Genomic DNA, 16,123 nt, shown 5'->3' on the forward strand with positions numbered 1-16,123 from the left:
ATTCGGATCACAAAAGTCTCAAATATTTGATGACCCAAAGAGACTTAAATCGCAACAAAGGCGATGGCTCGAGTTGTTAAAAGATTATGAGCTCGTCATTGATTATCACCCGAAGGGCTAATGTGGTTGCGGATGCCTTAAGCCGAAATCACTATTTGCTTTATGAAGCGATGAATGTACACTTGTCTATCCTACCCGACAATGTGTTAGTAGCTGAATTGAAAGCCAAACCATTATTGATACGTCAAATTCGTGAAGCTCAGAAAGTCGACGATGAGTTGGTTGCAAAACGGGATGAGTGTGTTCCGAACAAGGACTCGAAATTTCAAATCGATGATGACGATTGTTTGAGGTTCGAAGTCGTCTGTGTCCCAAAGAATTCGAACTTATTCCAATAATTTTGAACGAAGCCCATTGTAGCCGAATGGCAATCCACCCGGAGTACGAAGATGTACAACGATTTGAAAGCGTCGGTTTTGGTGGCATGGTATGAAACGGACATCTCCGACTTTGTTTCGAGATGTTTAATATGTCAACAAGTGAAAGCGGAACATCAAGTGCCTTCAGGATTGCTTCAGCCGATCACGATACCCGAGTGGAAATGGGATCGAGTCACAATGGACTTTGTGTCCGGGCTGCCATTGTCAGCTAGTAAGAAGGATGCGATTTGGGTTGTTGTTGATAGATCGACTAAGTCGGCTCACTTTATCCCGTCGTGCACGGATTTTTCATTGGATAAACTAGCCGAATTGTACGCTTCTCGATTGTGAGATTACACGGGTATCGATTTCTATTGTCTCGGATAGAGATCCGAGATTTACCTCGCGATTTTGGAAGAAATTTCAAGAAGCTTTGGGTACCAAGTTGCATTTCAAGACCGCTTTTCACCCCCAAACCGATGGTCAATCCGAACGGATAATTCAAATACTCGAGGATATGTTGAGATGTTGTATCCTTGAGTTTAGTGGTACATGGAAGCAGATATCGCCTTTGATTGAATTCGCTACAACAATAGCTTTCAATCAAGTATTAAGATGGCGCTTTACGAGGCTTTATACGATCGTAAATGCCGCACCCCATTATTCGGATGAACTTAGTGAAGGTAAATTCTTGAGGTTGATTTGGTTAAGGATGCCGAGCAAAGAGTTCGAGTAATTCGTGAAAGTTTGAAAGTCGCCGGATCGCCAAAAGTCGTATGCGGATTTGAAAAGAAAAGATATTGAATATCGTGTTGGAGACAAGGTCTTTCTCAAAGTTTCACCTTGGAAGAAGGTGCTTAGATTTGGCCGTAAGGAAAATTGAGCCCGAGGTTCATCGGGCCATATGAAATATCTGAACGAGTCGGTCCATCGCGTATCGCTTGATTTTGCCCCCGAACTTGAAAGGATTCACAACGCCTTCCATGTTTCGATGCTTCGACGTTATAGATCGACCCGCCACACGTAATTAGTCCATCGAGGTTGAAATTCAAGCCGATATGAGTTATGAAGAAGAACCGATTCGTATCCTAGCTCGTGAAGTGAAGGAGTTGCGAAACAAAAGAGTTCCATTAGTAAAAGTGTTATGGCTCAAACACGGATGGAAGAAGCTACTTGGGAACCCGAGAACTCTATGAAAGAGCGTTACCCAAACCTATTTACGGTAAGATTTTGGGACGAAAATTTCTTAAGTGGGGAGAGTTGTGACAGCCCAAAATTGACCCTAGTCGGAAGTGGTTTCGGGACCGCTAAACCGAGTCACCGAAATGTTTGAACGTAATATTTATTGTCTAGAATATGTAATTATGAATGTGTGAAAATTTCAAGCTTCGATTTAGCCGATAGCATGTGAATTCAGTTAGTAGGACTTGTGTGACACTTTTGAAAAGTGATAGGCTAATCTATAAGGACCTAATAGTGCATGTAGTCAAAGGGAGGACTTGCATGTCAAATTTCCCCTAATAGTTAGTGGCCGGCCATGACAAGAGATTATGGGTAAAAACATGTCATAAAACATGTTGGGACAATGGTGTATGTAAGAAAAAATAAAATAGTGAGCATGGGAATTTAATAATGAAAGGAACAAAAAAAAAAAAAGAAAAAATGGTCTCATGCATGCCCATTGCCGTGAGTGTGGAGAAAGAAAGAAGAATTTTGTTCATCATTTTCATTTCCTTTGGGCTGAAAATTCTAAGGAAGAAGGAAGGAATTCTTGTTTCATGTTGGTTTGGAAGAGGTTTAGGAGGAGGTTTGGCCATACTTGTACCTAGATTAAGGTAAGTTTGATGTTTTGCCATGAGATTCATGTATATTTTAGTTGCTAGCTTGATGTTCTTGTTAGCCCATGGTTCAAATCTTTGTTATGTCATGGGAATGAAATTCGGCCAAAGTGAATATGGTGTTAATGCCATTGCATGCTAAATATCAAGCTTGATAATGATTCATGTGATGGTGGATTGGGGATTCTTAGATTTTCTTTTAGCATTTTTGAATGAGATACTAAGTTCTTTGTTTAACCATGACCAAATTGAAACGGTATGGTGTTGTGGTATTCGCCATGTTATATCCATAAGTATGATTCATGCATGTTGCATGGTAAGTAAGATTTAAGCTTTGGATATGTGTGTATATTTGGATATAAGCCACTTGAGAATTCGCCATTGCACCTACATGAATATATGTTTGCACATGATGAATTGGTATGACATGCATACTATTTTAAGGTGTCTATTTGCTTGTGATGTTGTTTGGTTATGAAATAAATGAGATATGTGTATAGAACTACAATATGTAATGCGTTAATTAGGAAAATGTATGCTGTTTTTTTGTGTAGTATTAGTGTAAAATTGGCCTCCACATAGACATGCATATTCGCCAAAGGAAGTAGATTGGTGTGCATGTATTCGGTTAGAGGCAACCATATTGAAGCCTTATCTTGGCTTAGATTGTTGACCAAATGGGTAATAAGTGAGGATGGTTGCGAATATACAAACATACATATGCATGTGTAATTGAATTATGAATGTTTAGCAAGAGGGTTAAACTAGTTGATTTATTGATTAAGCTCAAGGAGTTAAAGAAGGAGAATCAAGCAAGGGAAAGACGAAGGTCATCGAGTAGCCGACTTGGACTGCTTTTACCCAACACAAGGTAAGTCATTAAGCGTATATTTGGTGTTGATTTAAATGATCAATATATATATGCAAATGTGTTTAAATGAGTTGGTGTGTAAATGGAAATGTATGTGTATGGAATGATGCCATTGTTGAATGTATAAAGGCAGCAAAATACATAAGGTATTGGTCTCGGCACTAAGTGTGCGGGTATAAATGGACACGGTGACAAGATTGGCACTAAGTGTGCGGGTTTAAAATTGTACAGCACTAAGTGTGCGAGTTTGATTATATAGCACTAAGTGTGCGAGTTGAATACATATAGCACTAAGTGTGCGGATTCACTATATGCTCTTGCATTACAATTGGCATCGAGTGTGCGACATTATCGAGCTAATCCGGACAATGGATCGGTAAGTACCTCGAGCTCATGACGAATAGAAAATATGTTCATGCTCGGGGTTGAATTTGGTAAGCCTTAAATCTATGTGATGATTGAAATTGTATGATTGTGGTGGAAATGAGTTAGTGTGTGAAAATGCCTCAAATATCTTGTTGTGTAGAATATGAAATGTGGATGTATGACTTGGTATAGATTCGATATGGATGAGTACCTAGCCTCGCTTATTGTTTCATGTTGTAGTAACTTTATCGCTGGATTGATGAATGCTTATGACTTCTCGAGTTGTAAACTCACTCGGTGTTTTTCTTGTCACCCATTTTAGGTCTCTCGGACTCGTATTGTTTGCGTGATCGGGACCGTCGTTGAAGTCATCACACCGGCTGAAATCTTGTGGTATTGTTTTTGTTGTTGAAGAACATTTGGCATGTATAGGCTATTATATTTTGTCGAATTGTGGGTTGTAAACTTTAAGCCATGTGAAAATGGCCTATGTGGTCGCCGAGTGGGATGCTAGAACCTATAGCCACGAGTCTTAGAAACTCAAATTTTGATAAGGTGGCCATAATTTGTGTCGTGTATGATGGATGATTAAGGCCAAGGAAAAATTCATGAAATTGGCATAGTTCATCGCAGTAACTGTTGCGGACAGCAGCAGTGAGATGAGATTGAAAATCACTAAAATAGTAGAAGTAGAATTAAATAGTGAGTAAATTATGGAACTGAACCTTGATGAATCTATTTTATATGGATGAAACGAAACGACCATATGAGCGGTATACTGAGAAATATTAAGGTTCTCGTGAGACAGGGCCAGAACGGTTTCTGGGTCCCCTGTTGCGACTTTGAAAATTTACCATAAATTATCCAGAAATAACTAGGAGTCATTCCTTATATGTAAAGATTCCATTTTGAGTCTAGTTTCATTAGAAACAAACAGAACCAGTATTAAAGCCCTGTACAGGGAGATATTCAAGTTGTAACACGCGAAGGTCAGAGCAGTCGGTCCCTGTAACATGGGTGACTTTAACTAATAAACTGTATCAATTGGCCCAACCAAAAATTCTAAAAATAAATCCATGGATGGGTATATGAGTCTAAATTCAGGGAAAATTTACGAAACCAGTTTCCAAGTTTTGAAACTCGAGATATGATTTTTAAGGCGATGGTGACGCAGTTTTCCAGCCTGACTAGTAATGTCAAACTGGTTGGTATCTTGAGAGGGTTTGGCCGTTAACCCCCCGTGTCCGACACCGGCGTCGGTCTCGAGTTAGGGGTGTTACACGACCTACGGTCGATCTTAGAAAACACCGAGGCTCCTTTTAATTGGTCGAACAGATCATCGATTCTTGGTAACGGATACTTGTTCTTGATAGTCAGCTTATTCAACTGCCGATAGTCAATACACATTCGCATAGTCCCATCTTTCTTCTTACTGAACAAGACCGTGCACCCCACGAAGAAACACTTGGTCTTATAAACCTCTATCCAACAACTCTTGAATCTGAGCTTTCAATTCTACCAACTCCTTTGGTGCCATCCGATAAGGCGCAATGGACACAGGAGCTGTTCCAGGTAGTAAGTCGATTCCAAACTCGACTTCTCTGTTCGGGGGTAATCCAGGAAGTTCATCTGGGAATACATCCTGAAATTCTTTAATAGTCCTAACCGACTCCACCATTATCTCCTCAAGTCCCGTTTGACTTACAAAGGCCAGGCACGCCTCACAACCTTCCGAATCAACTTCGGCTCGCTTAACGAAACAACATTGGATAAATAATCCCTTCGTTCCCCTATGACCATTATCTCCTCATCTTCGGCAGTTCTTAGTACCATCCTCTTTGCAGCACAATCCAACGTCGCCTTGTGCTTAGTTAACCAGTCCATTCCCAAGATAAGATCAAAATCCCCAAATGGCAGCTCCATCAAATCTCCTTCAAAGATTTTATCTTGTGTCACTAACGGTACTGCCCTAAAAATTTTATCTACCTTAACCGAATGTCCCAATGGACTTATCACTGATACTCCACTCACAGTCTTCTCAGGAAGCACATCCAAAGCCCCAGATACATCACAAGCAACATACGAGTGGGTAGAACCCACATCAATCAAAGCAGTGTAAGGCATGCTATAAATGAAGAACGTACCTGTTATAACATCAGGAGTGTCACCCTCCTCACGACGTCGTGCAAGCATAAACCAATGCTCGTTGTCGAGCCAAGATGTCCAGCACCTCCGCCAGTGCCCCACGTCCTCGCCCATTACCATTGCCACCTCTACCTTGCCCACGACCCTCTGTGGTGGTGGTCCTCCTCGCCGTGGTTGGACATCCCTTTGCTCGCCGCTAGCTCCTCGAGCTGTCCTCCGAGGACACTCTCAACTTATGCTCCTTAGACCCACATCGAAAACATACTCCATTCGCTTCAAAGATCGCCCCATATGCACCTTACCACAGTCCCCGCAAGCTGCGGTCTATAAGTATTTATCTGCACTTTTCGCCTGGTTCCTCCATCCTTGCTCTTTTAACATTTCGATTCGCGGCACTTGAGGGTCAAAATCCTCTTGAATTTGGGTCGATCCTTCTCACGATTCGTCGCTCGGTCACCTTCACCTCCTCGGCTATCTTAGCCTTTTCTACCAATGCAGCAAAACCACGCTCCCTCCGTGGAGCTATCAATATCCTAAGCTCATCGCGGAGACCATCCTCGGCGGACACTGCGCTCATATTCATTGCCACTATACCACTAGCATATCGACTCACCTCAAAAATTCGCCTCATACTGCGCTATGCCTTATTACCTTGAGTCGATTCAAGAATTCCTTCCGACGAGCATCCACATAGCTTGCTCCAACATACCTCTCTTTAAAAGCCGTTTTGAACAATTCCTGTGTTACTTGCTCAATTGGGGTACTCTCCTTACGGTGATCCACCAACGGTATGCCTCGTCCGTAGCAAATGACACGCTCCTTTCACTTTTTGCTCTCATCGGCGTCTAGACCGTCCATGATCCGCTCTGTTGCCTCTAGCCAATATTCGCCACATTTGGGGCTACTCCAAATACACCCCTAAATACTTCGCTCCGTTGGTCTTGAGTCGCTCCGATATAGACCCCTATTCACCGCCCCAAGATTAGTTCCAGCTACTCTTTCTAAAACCCTTAACATGGCTTGGGATAAAGCGTCATCCCATGCACCCGATCGAAGACCAGTCTCCGCTGCTTGTGGCACGATGGCTCCTCGGTGGCCTATGCCCCGAGGATGAAGATTCACCTTGCACTGCTCGCGACCACGTCCGCGGCCTCGCCCACTGAGCTCCTCTTGTACTCATATCGAATTTTCTGCTTACGAGTTTTATGAAATTAGTATAACGTTCCACCGCTTATTAAGAAAATGTCTTATGAAGATATAGCGGTTCAAGGATTGTTTTCGTATCATCGTAGCCTAGCTACGCCTCATTCCTACCGTTTACATGACTCTACCCTAGCTAAAGTATCATAGTAGGGTCTCAAAGACTATTCATAATATCATATATCGCAAAGAAAATATACTTACAGACTTCGTGTCGGGATTCAAGATGCGCCACTTCTTTCTCCAATCCATTTAGAACTTAAAACCATGTTTTTGATCATCGAAAATAGTAATTTGAAAACTTTGATTTGAAAACTCCTCTATTTTGAACTCTTGATTTAAAAAGAAAAACTGTACCTTTTTGACCTATATTCTCCGCAAAACATCTTTAAAATGAACTTTTCAAAAACCATTTTCCAAAAATACCCTTCTTAGGCCTAAGTTTCCGAAAACATTTTTGGACCCGATCCACAGCCGAGTTGTTGCAACCTAGGCTCTGATACCACTAAATGTAACACCCCAAACCCAGCCCAGACGTTATGGCCAAATCTGACGTACTACATTGGAGTTAAAAATCCGTGTTTCGTTTTAGTGTTTTAAAAACCATATATTTTGTTGAGTTAACAAAGTGTATGGAAGCTAGGCACCGTAGGTATCCGAGGCGAGGAGGTGAGCCATGAAGGTCGCTAAGTACCAAGCTCTTTGATTGGATCCAATCCTAGACATGCCCACAACCATAGCCACACTTTGTTATATCGAGTTTAAATTTTTTAAGTGAACGACTTTGATAAATCGATTAATCGTGGTGTTGAACTTTTTGAAAACAAGTATCGTTTGGAAAACACGCCCTAAGTCTAGCCCATTTGAATAATTATCAACCAATTTTAAAGTTGTTAAAATTAAAATAATCCCGAAAAGAAATAAAAGGAAAGTTAGAATGGCCTTATTACAACCCAAAAATAAATAATAATTAAAGGAAATTAAATGGAAACCAACGCTATTTAAAAGTCCAAAGACAATCACCGTGGCCACTTTGAATCCCTCCGCCCAAGTCTCCACATCAAGGCTCACTGCAAGGTTAAGGAAAGGGTGAGTTTGGAAACTCGGTGTGCAACAAGCCCTTTCGAGCCCAAAACACTAGCGACTGTTGGGTCTAAGCCCAAATCCAATCTCAAAGCATGTACTGGGCCATAGCCCTTTTCATATTTCATATCTCATAACACTGGGCCGAAGCCTTTTCAAGTTTCATATTAGTGGGCCGAAGCCTTTACTGTAAACGGTGTGGCCCATAGGCCCATTTTTATATCACATGTAATGTCAAATGAAAGAATGCAACCCATTTGGGAAGACTACTCAACCCACCATCCGCTACTCTCCACCCGTACCAACCAACACACCATGTGGGGATTAACTCGACCCACCCCGCCATAACTCTCCACCGGCAAAGATAGTGCTTTATCATATAACCGAGGCCTAGCCTCTTTTAATAATCGGGCAAAAGCCCTTTTAATAATCGGGGCATAAGCCCTTTAATAATCGGGCATAAGCCCTTTTGATAATCGGGGCATAAGCCCTTTTGATAGTCAGGGCATAAGCCCTTTGCACTTCCTCCATCCATATAAATTCCCAACCCAATTCATTTATGAACATCTCATGTGCATATCATACATATCATGTGCATATCATACATGTCATGTGCATATCATACATATCATATTTATCAAAATCCCATGCATTAAGTTCATATATAAACCCTAGGGGTATAATGGTCATTTTACTAGGGGCAAACGGTCAATTTCATATTATAAGGGTAATCTTGTAATTTTACAAAAATTAGGGTTTCCATGTTCATTAATGATTAAAGCAGTTCATGGGTGCAAACAAAGTGATTACGCCCACTTTTAGCGAAACCGAGTTATTGGGCCAAAAACCCCTAATGGGCCCTACTTAGCCAATTTCATCATCTAGGCCCATTTAGCCTATATTCCATAATGGTTTTATCAGTCTCGATGCGCAATTTAACTAGTTTTCATATTCTACCAATTTTACCCAAATGGGCCCGAAAGCCTGTTGGGCCCTAATGTAGCCCCTCGAGGCCCAACTTACCGTGAATGCCAAAAATCACATTCTTACCGTTTCCAATGTTCCCGATCATCATCTCAACGAATCTAACTAACTAATGAGCGTTCGCTTGCTCACGAGTCCTCGAAATGCCAGAATTTTGGCATTTCGGCTTTTCGGCATTTAACGCTTTAAGCTATGAAAGGGTTCGTTTACACACCTGATTTGTGATATTCCTCGACGAGATCTCCTACACGATTTCTCCTATAATCATTTGTTAAATAGATCAGCTCGCAATAATTGAACCAAATCAAGAGCTATCCAATATTAACACTTACACATTCGGCTACCATCCATAATGGCCTTAGGCACCTTACCTTTGTCGCGATTGATGACTAGGTCTAACTACTCCGGTGATCCAAGCTACTCCAAGTCGACACTACACCTTGCTGCTCCTTCACTAAATAAACCACAAAAATGTTAAAAGAAGACCCCATAAGGCCTATACCCACATTCGGCCATCTCCCTAAATTTGGGGTTTCGGCTTTTGGCCAAAGTTACACTAGGAATTGTTTAGAGTTTGAACACTTACCACAGTCTTTCTCCTCTTGAATCCGGATGCCTAAAAGGTAAAGGAATCAAATGCCAACTATTGAAAAGAAAAGAAAAGGTTGCTGGTCACAAAGAATCGGCACCCCCTATCTTTACTGATTTCGGCTTTTTGCTGTATTTCGGTAGAAGTAGAGATTAAGGAAAGAAACAATGGTGAATGGAGGGAAATAGTGGGCTGTTTTGAAAGAAGAAAAAAAAAAGAAAAATGAATAGGAGGGAGGTAGATTCGGCTGGAAAAGAAAAGAGAGAAAAAGGCTACATACCAAAGAAGAAATCGGCACCACTAAGACCCTAATGCCGAAATTACTAACCTAATACCCCTCTGCCGAAAATCCCCTCTCCAATCTCCCTTATTCGGCCAACTCTATCTCCATATCACATCCCTAAAATCTCTCCCCTTATCCCTCCTTAATTTATGCATTTAACTTGATCCAACTCTCCTCTTATAGAATCCACTTAGGTTCCAACACTTACCCTTCCTGCACATAAAAATAAATACTCTTATTTGCCAACACAGGGAATCGAACCTGTGTCTTCCTCTATGCTCCACACGCCACCTTTTTAGGAGCTTAGTGGCGCCACCTTGCCACTTTACCAAAGCTCTTTTGTGATACATTTTACCCACAACTTAATATAAGGGCACCTAGCCGTAACCCCTAACTCCTAAGTCCAAAATTTAAAAATTCTACCGGGTTTTGGCCAACTCATGGGCCTTCCATAAGCTCATTTACATACCCAAATTATGAATTCTATAATCACATACCAAATTTTAGAAATTTACTTAAAATATCAAGAATCGCGAAAAACCCGAAAATCAGGATGTTACAGAGCTAACGAACTCTATAAGACATAGAAAATGAAATAGAGTAAGCTTATAGCTTAGTAAGCCCATATAATTCAAAATTTAAACTTACCATTTATAAATTATCAAGCAATAAATAAAATGCCAACAATTCAATTTAACCATCACCTAATTACAAGTATTCATCACATGTTAGTCATTTAACAAATACATAAAGCTATCTATTAGTACTTTACTTTGCATCAATTCTAAATTCACATATCAAATATTTAACATTTATAACCTGTAACTTATCCGAATAGCCAATATTTAAGCCTGTTGAACCTATTAGAACTTCAAAGGATAACCGAGTGAACAATATCAGTAATCCATCAATTCATCACCATACATGCTCTTTCGAGTCATGCTCGGTAAGCTATTTCGAGTCATGCTCTGTAAGCTCTTTCAAGCTGAACAGTAAGCTTTATTAAGCTGAACGATAAGCTCTATTAAGCTGAATGGTAAGCTCCAACGAGCTAAAATAGTAAGCTCTAACAAGCTATGGTAAGTCCGCAACAAATGCAGGAGCTCGACCAATACAGTAATCTCAGTAACACATCACTCGTATCCAATGAATTCACATAGTTCAAGCAGGGCTTGGTAACAAATACAATATATCATCTAGGTATTCATTTTTCAAGTATTTCAATAAAATACATTCAATTCAACAATTACTAGTATAGAAAAGTTTGATTCTAATTATACGAACTTACCTCGTATTTGCTCGTACAACCGTCATCTAATTGTCTACCTTTCGTTTCCCCCGATCTAATTCCTGTATTTCTTTATCTTGATCTATATGATATCAAATTAACTCATTCAAAATTTCATTCAATTCAATTTAGCCTAGAACATTCATTTTGGCTAAATTACAAATTTACCCCTAAACTTTTAACCACTTTACAATTTAGTCCTTAACATATAAAAATGCAAAATTGCACAATTAAGCCCTAACCCAAGGTAGCTGAATTTCAATGGGATTCATATTAGCCCATATTTTCATTTATTTCACATTTTCAACCACCACATTTCTATCTTTCACAATTTAATCCCTAATTCTCATTTCTGTCAAAAATCACTTTATAAAACATGTATATCTATTAACAACTATCAATAATCTAACAAGAAACTTCAAAACACCCAAGTATTCAACAATGGCATATCTTAAAATCTATAACAGCTTCAAAAGTGAAGGTACGGGCTAGCTAGATTAAGCTGCAACGAGCTTAAAAACGTAAAAATCATTAACAACCGAGCTAAAACAAACTTACATGCTCAAGGTTAAGTGACTGAATGTTTGAAGCTTTAAAAATGACTGTTCCTTGCCCTTAATTCAGTGAAGAAGATGAATGAAGAAATAAAATGCATTTTGTTTTATTAATTATTAACTTAATAACTAAATTATTAATATAACCTTATTATAATTCATCCAAATATCAAGTAATTCATGGACATGAATATCCACTAATATTAACAAGGGTATATTATCAACTCAAGGACTTCTAATATTAATTTCATAGCCATTTGAGTCATTTAACTAATAGATCTCATATTTAATGCATTACGCGATTTAGTCCTTTTTACCGAATTAAGTATTTAAATAATAAAATTTCTTTATAAAACTTTCACATAATTAATCTATCATGCTGTAATCCTTATTAAAATAATAAAATAAATATTTTGACTTCAGATTTGTGGTCCCGAAACCGTTGTTCTGATTTGACTTAAAAATAGTTTATTACAACTCTCCCCCCGAGAGATTTTCGTCCCCGAATATCTTACCGGTGAAAAGGTTAGGGTACTGTTTTCACATAGCTTCCTCAGGTTCCCATGTAGCTTCCTGAATTCCATGTTTTTCCAAAGAACCTTCATAAGAGCTATACGTTTATTCCTCAATTATTTAATCTCCCAAGCCAGAATCCTGATTGGTTCTTCGTTATATGATAAACCAGTCTGTATCTTTACATCAACGAGAGAAATTAAATGTTAAGGATCCGATTTGTATCGACGTAGCGTTGAAACATGAAAAACATTATGTATCTTTTCTAGCTTAGAGGGTAACGATAGTCGATATGCTACAGGCTCTATTCTTTCAACAATTTCATATGGCCCGATGAATCGCGGACTTAATTTTCCTTTACAGCCGAAACAAAGAATTTTCTTCCACGGTGACACTTTCAGAAATACTCGATCTCCGACCTGAAATTTTATTTCTTTACATTTCAAATATGCATAGGATTTCTATCAATTTGAAACTGTTTTTAAACTATTGTGAATTACATTCACTTTTTCTTCAGTCTCTTTGATCAATTCAACCCCGTGAATCTTTTTCTCACTCAATTCAGTCCAATATAAAGGTGTTTGACATTTACGACCATATTAAGCTTTGTATGGTGCCATCTTTATACTCGTTTGGAAATTATTGTTATAAGCAAATTCAATTAAAGGAAAGTATTTCTCCCAGCTAGCTTCAAACTCGAGAACGCAACAACGCAACATATCCTCAAGTATCTGTATAACTCTTTCAGACTGACCATCTATCTAGGATGATGAAATTCAATTTCTTTCCAAGAGCTTCTTGTAATTTCTTCCAGAATCTTGATGTAAACATCGGGTCTCTATCAGAGATAACAGACAATGGTACACCATGTAATCGTACGATTTTAGATAAGTACAATTCAGCTAAACTATCGAGAGAGTAATTCATATGTACCAGTATGAAATGAGAAGATTTTATTAGTCAATCAATGACAACCCAGATAGCATCTTTCTTTTCTAGAGTTAGGGGCAGTCCTGATACGAAATCTATAGTGACTCTATCCCATTTCCACTCAGGAACCAATACAGGCTGCAGTAAACCAGATGGTACTTGTTGTTCAGCTTTTACTTGTTGATAAATCAAACATTTTGATACAAACTCCGATATATCTCGTTTCATTCCCGACCACCAATACTATTGTTTCAAATCATTATACATCTTGGTACTACCCGGATGAACAAAAAAGTGACTACTATGTGCTTCATGCAGAATTTTTTGGATAAGCTCTGTATTTTTCGGTACACAAATTTTGTTTCGGAACATTAAACAATCATCAATTCTAATATGAAATTATGAATCAGAACTAAACTCACATTGAATTCGTTTAGCTTGTAGTTCACGATCATTTTTTTGAGCTTCAAAAAGTTGTTGCAGAAATACCAGTTTAGGTTTCAATTCAGCTAAAATAGACCCGTCATCACATATCATCAACTAGGTGTTCATAGCTCGTAACGCAAACAATGATTTTCGACTGAAGGCATCAGCAACTACATTATCTTTTCCCGGGTGATAATCAATCACAAAATCATAATCTGTCAATAACTCGAGCCATCTTCGTTGACGTAAATTCAAATCCTTCTGTGACATAAGATATTTTAAGCTTTTATGATCCGTATAAATTTGGCATTTTTAACCATATAAATAGTGTTGCCAAATCTTCAATGCAAATACAATCGCAGGCAACTCTAAATCATGCATCGGATAGTTATTCACATGCAATTTCAACTGTCGAGAAGCATAAGCAATAACTTTTCCATCTTGCATCAAAACACACCTCAATAAGTTTAATGATGCATCACTATAAATCACAAACTCTTTACCCTATTTAGGTTGAACCAAAACTTGTGCTTCTGTTAACAGTGCTTTCAACTGTTCAAAACTCTGTTGACACTTTGCCGACCATTCAAACTTTACATATTTTTGTAATAGTCGAGTGATTGGCATTGCAATTATTGAAAATCCTTCTACGAATCTTCAGTAATAGCCGCTAAGCCCAGAAAACTACGGACTTCAGATACCTTTCTCAGAGGTTTCCAATAAACAATAGCAAAAAATTTTCTCGGATCAACTCTAATACCGTCGGTTGAAACAATATGTCCCAAAAATCCAACCTCATTGAGCCAGAACTCGCATTTACTGAACTTTTCAAATAACTCATTTTCACATAGAGTTTGTAACACAATTCTCAAGTGCTCGGTATGCTCAGTTTCATCTCGTGAATAGATCATAATATCGTCAATAAATACCACAACAACCTTGTCTAAATACGGTCTGAATATATGATTCATCAGGTCCATAAAAATGGTAGGAGCATTAGTTAAACCAAAACACATAATGAGGAATTCATAATAGCCATACCTTGTTCTGAAAGCGGTTTTTGGTACATCTGACTCTTTAACTTGCAACTAATAGTAACCTGATCTCAGATCAATCTTTGAAAATACTGTAGCCCCTTTCAACTAACCAAATAAGTCATCCACCTGCGGTAGAGGGTATTTGTTCTTTGTAGCCACTTTATTCAACTGTCTATAGTCGATACACATGTACGTCGTGCCATCTTTCTTTTTCACAAATAAATCTGGTGCACCCCAAGGAGAATAACTCGGTTGTACAAAACCTCTGTTTGTTAATTCTTACAACTGAGCTTTCAACTCTTTTAATTCTATTGGAGCCATTCTGTACGAAACTATCAATATCAGAGTTGTTCCCAATATTAATTCAATACAAATTCAACTTCTTTGATCAGAGGAAATCCCGGTAATTCTTGTGGAAATACATACGAAAACACACGAACAATAGGTACGGATTCAATGTTTGACTTTGACACTTTCGTATCCAATACGCATGCAAGATATGCATCATAGCCCTTTCTCAAATATTTTTGAGCTGATATAGATGATATCACAGTAGGTAATTCATTCGAATCATTAGACTCAATCCGAAGAACCTCACCATTTTGACATTTCAATTCGATAGTCTTTTGTCTACAATTCGCAACAGCATCATGCATAGTCAGCCAATCCATACCCAGAATCACATCAAACTCATCAAATGGTAAAAGCATCAAGTCAGCTCAAAAACAGTAACTTCGGATCATCAGAGAACAATTCTTACAAATTTTATCAACTAAAACAAACTTGCCTAAAGGGTTCAATACTTTAATTACAAATTCTGTAGACTTGACATGTGAACTCTTTTTAAATACTAAATTCATACAAATATATGAATGGGCTGATCCAGGATCTATCAATGCAACTATATCAGTATCAAAAAGAGAAAAAGTACCGGTAATAACATCTGGTGATGATGCTTCCTCTTGTGCACGTATAGCAGAAGCCCTGGAAGGTGCTCGTGCCTTGGATCTCACAGTCGAATCTCTCGTAGCACCTCGATTACCACTCACATTTCTAGTGTTTCGGGGCGGTCTCCCTCTAGCAGTTGTGTTACTTGTTTCCACTAGTTGTTCTCTTTCAATTGTGAACTTTTCTAGATAATTACGGAGAAAATGATCAAAAGGTCCACATTTAAAGTAGGTTTCGCTCACTAATCTGCATTCACCGTAATGTCACTTATTGCAATGTTTACATTCAGATCCAGTGTTTCTAACACTTCCACGCTTGCCACAAATGTCGCCTCAGGTTTTGAACTTGCTTGTCTCATTTTCTATCTCTAATAGAAATTCTCGTAGAGGCTGTAGAACGAGGATGATATTCTCTAAATTTCTTTGATGCTGACTAATGTGATTTGCCCGTAAATCTTTTTCTAGGCTTTCTAGCCTTAGAATCAGCTTTTCTTTTCTCTTTATAAAGCTTTTTGGCTTTACAGGCTCGGTCAAACAGAACAAGAAACTCTTTAAGCTCAAGAATTCCAACCAGCACTCTGATTTCTTCATTCAATCCATCCTCAAATATTTTACACATTATAGCTTCAGAAGAAACACATTCACGAGCA

The sequence above is a fragment of the Gossypium arboreum genome, chromosome 3, assembly GCF_025698485.1.
Source record: "Gossypium arboreum isolate Shixiya-1 chromosome 3, ASM2569848v2, whole genome shotgun sequence".
NCBI classification, from domain to species: domain Eukaryota; kingdom Viridiplantae; phylum Streptophyta; class Magnoliopsida; order Malvales; family Malvaceae; genus Gossypium; species Gossypium arboreum.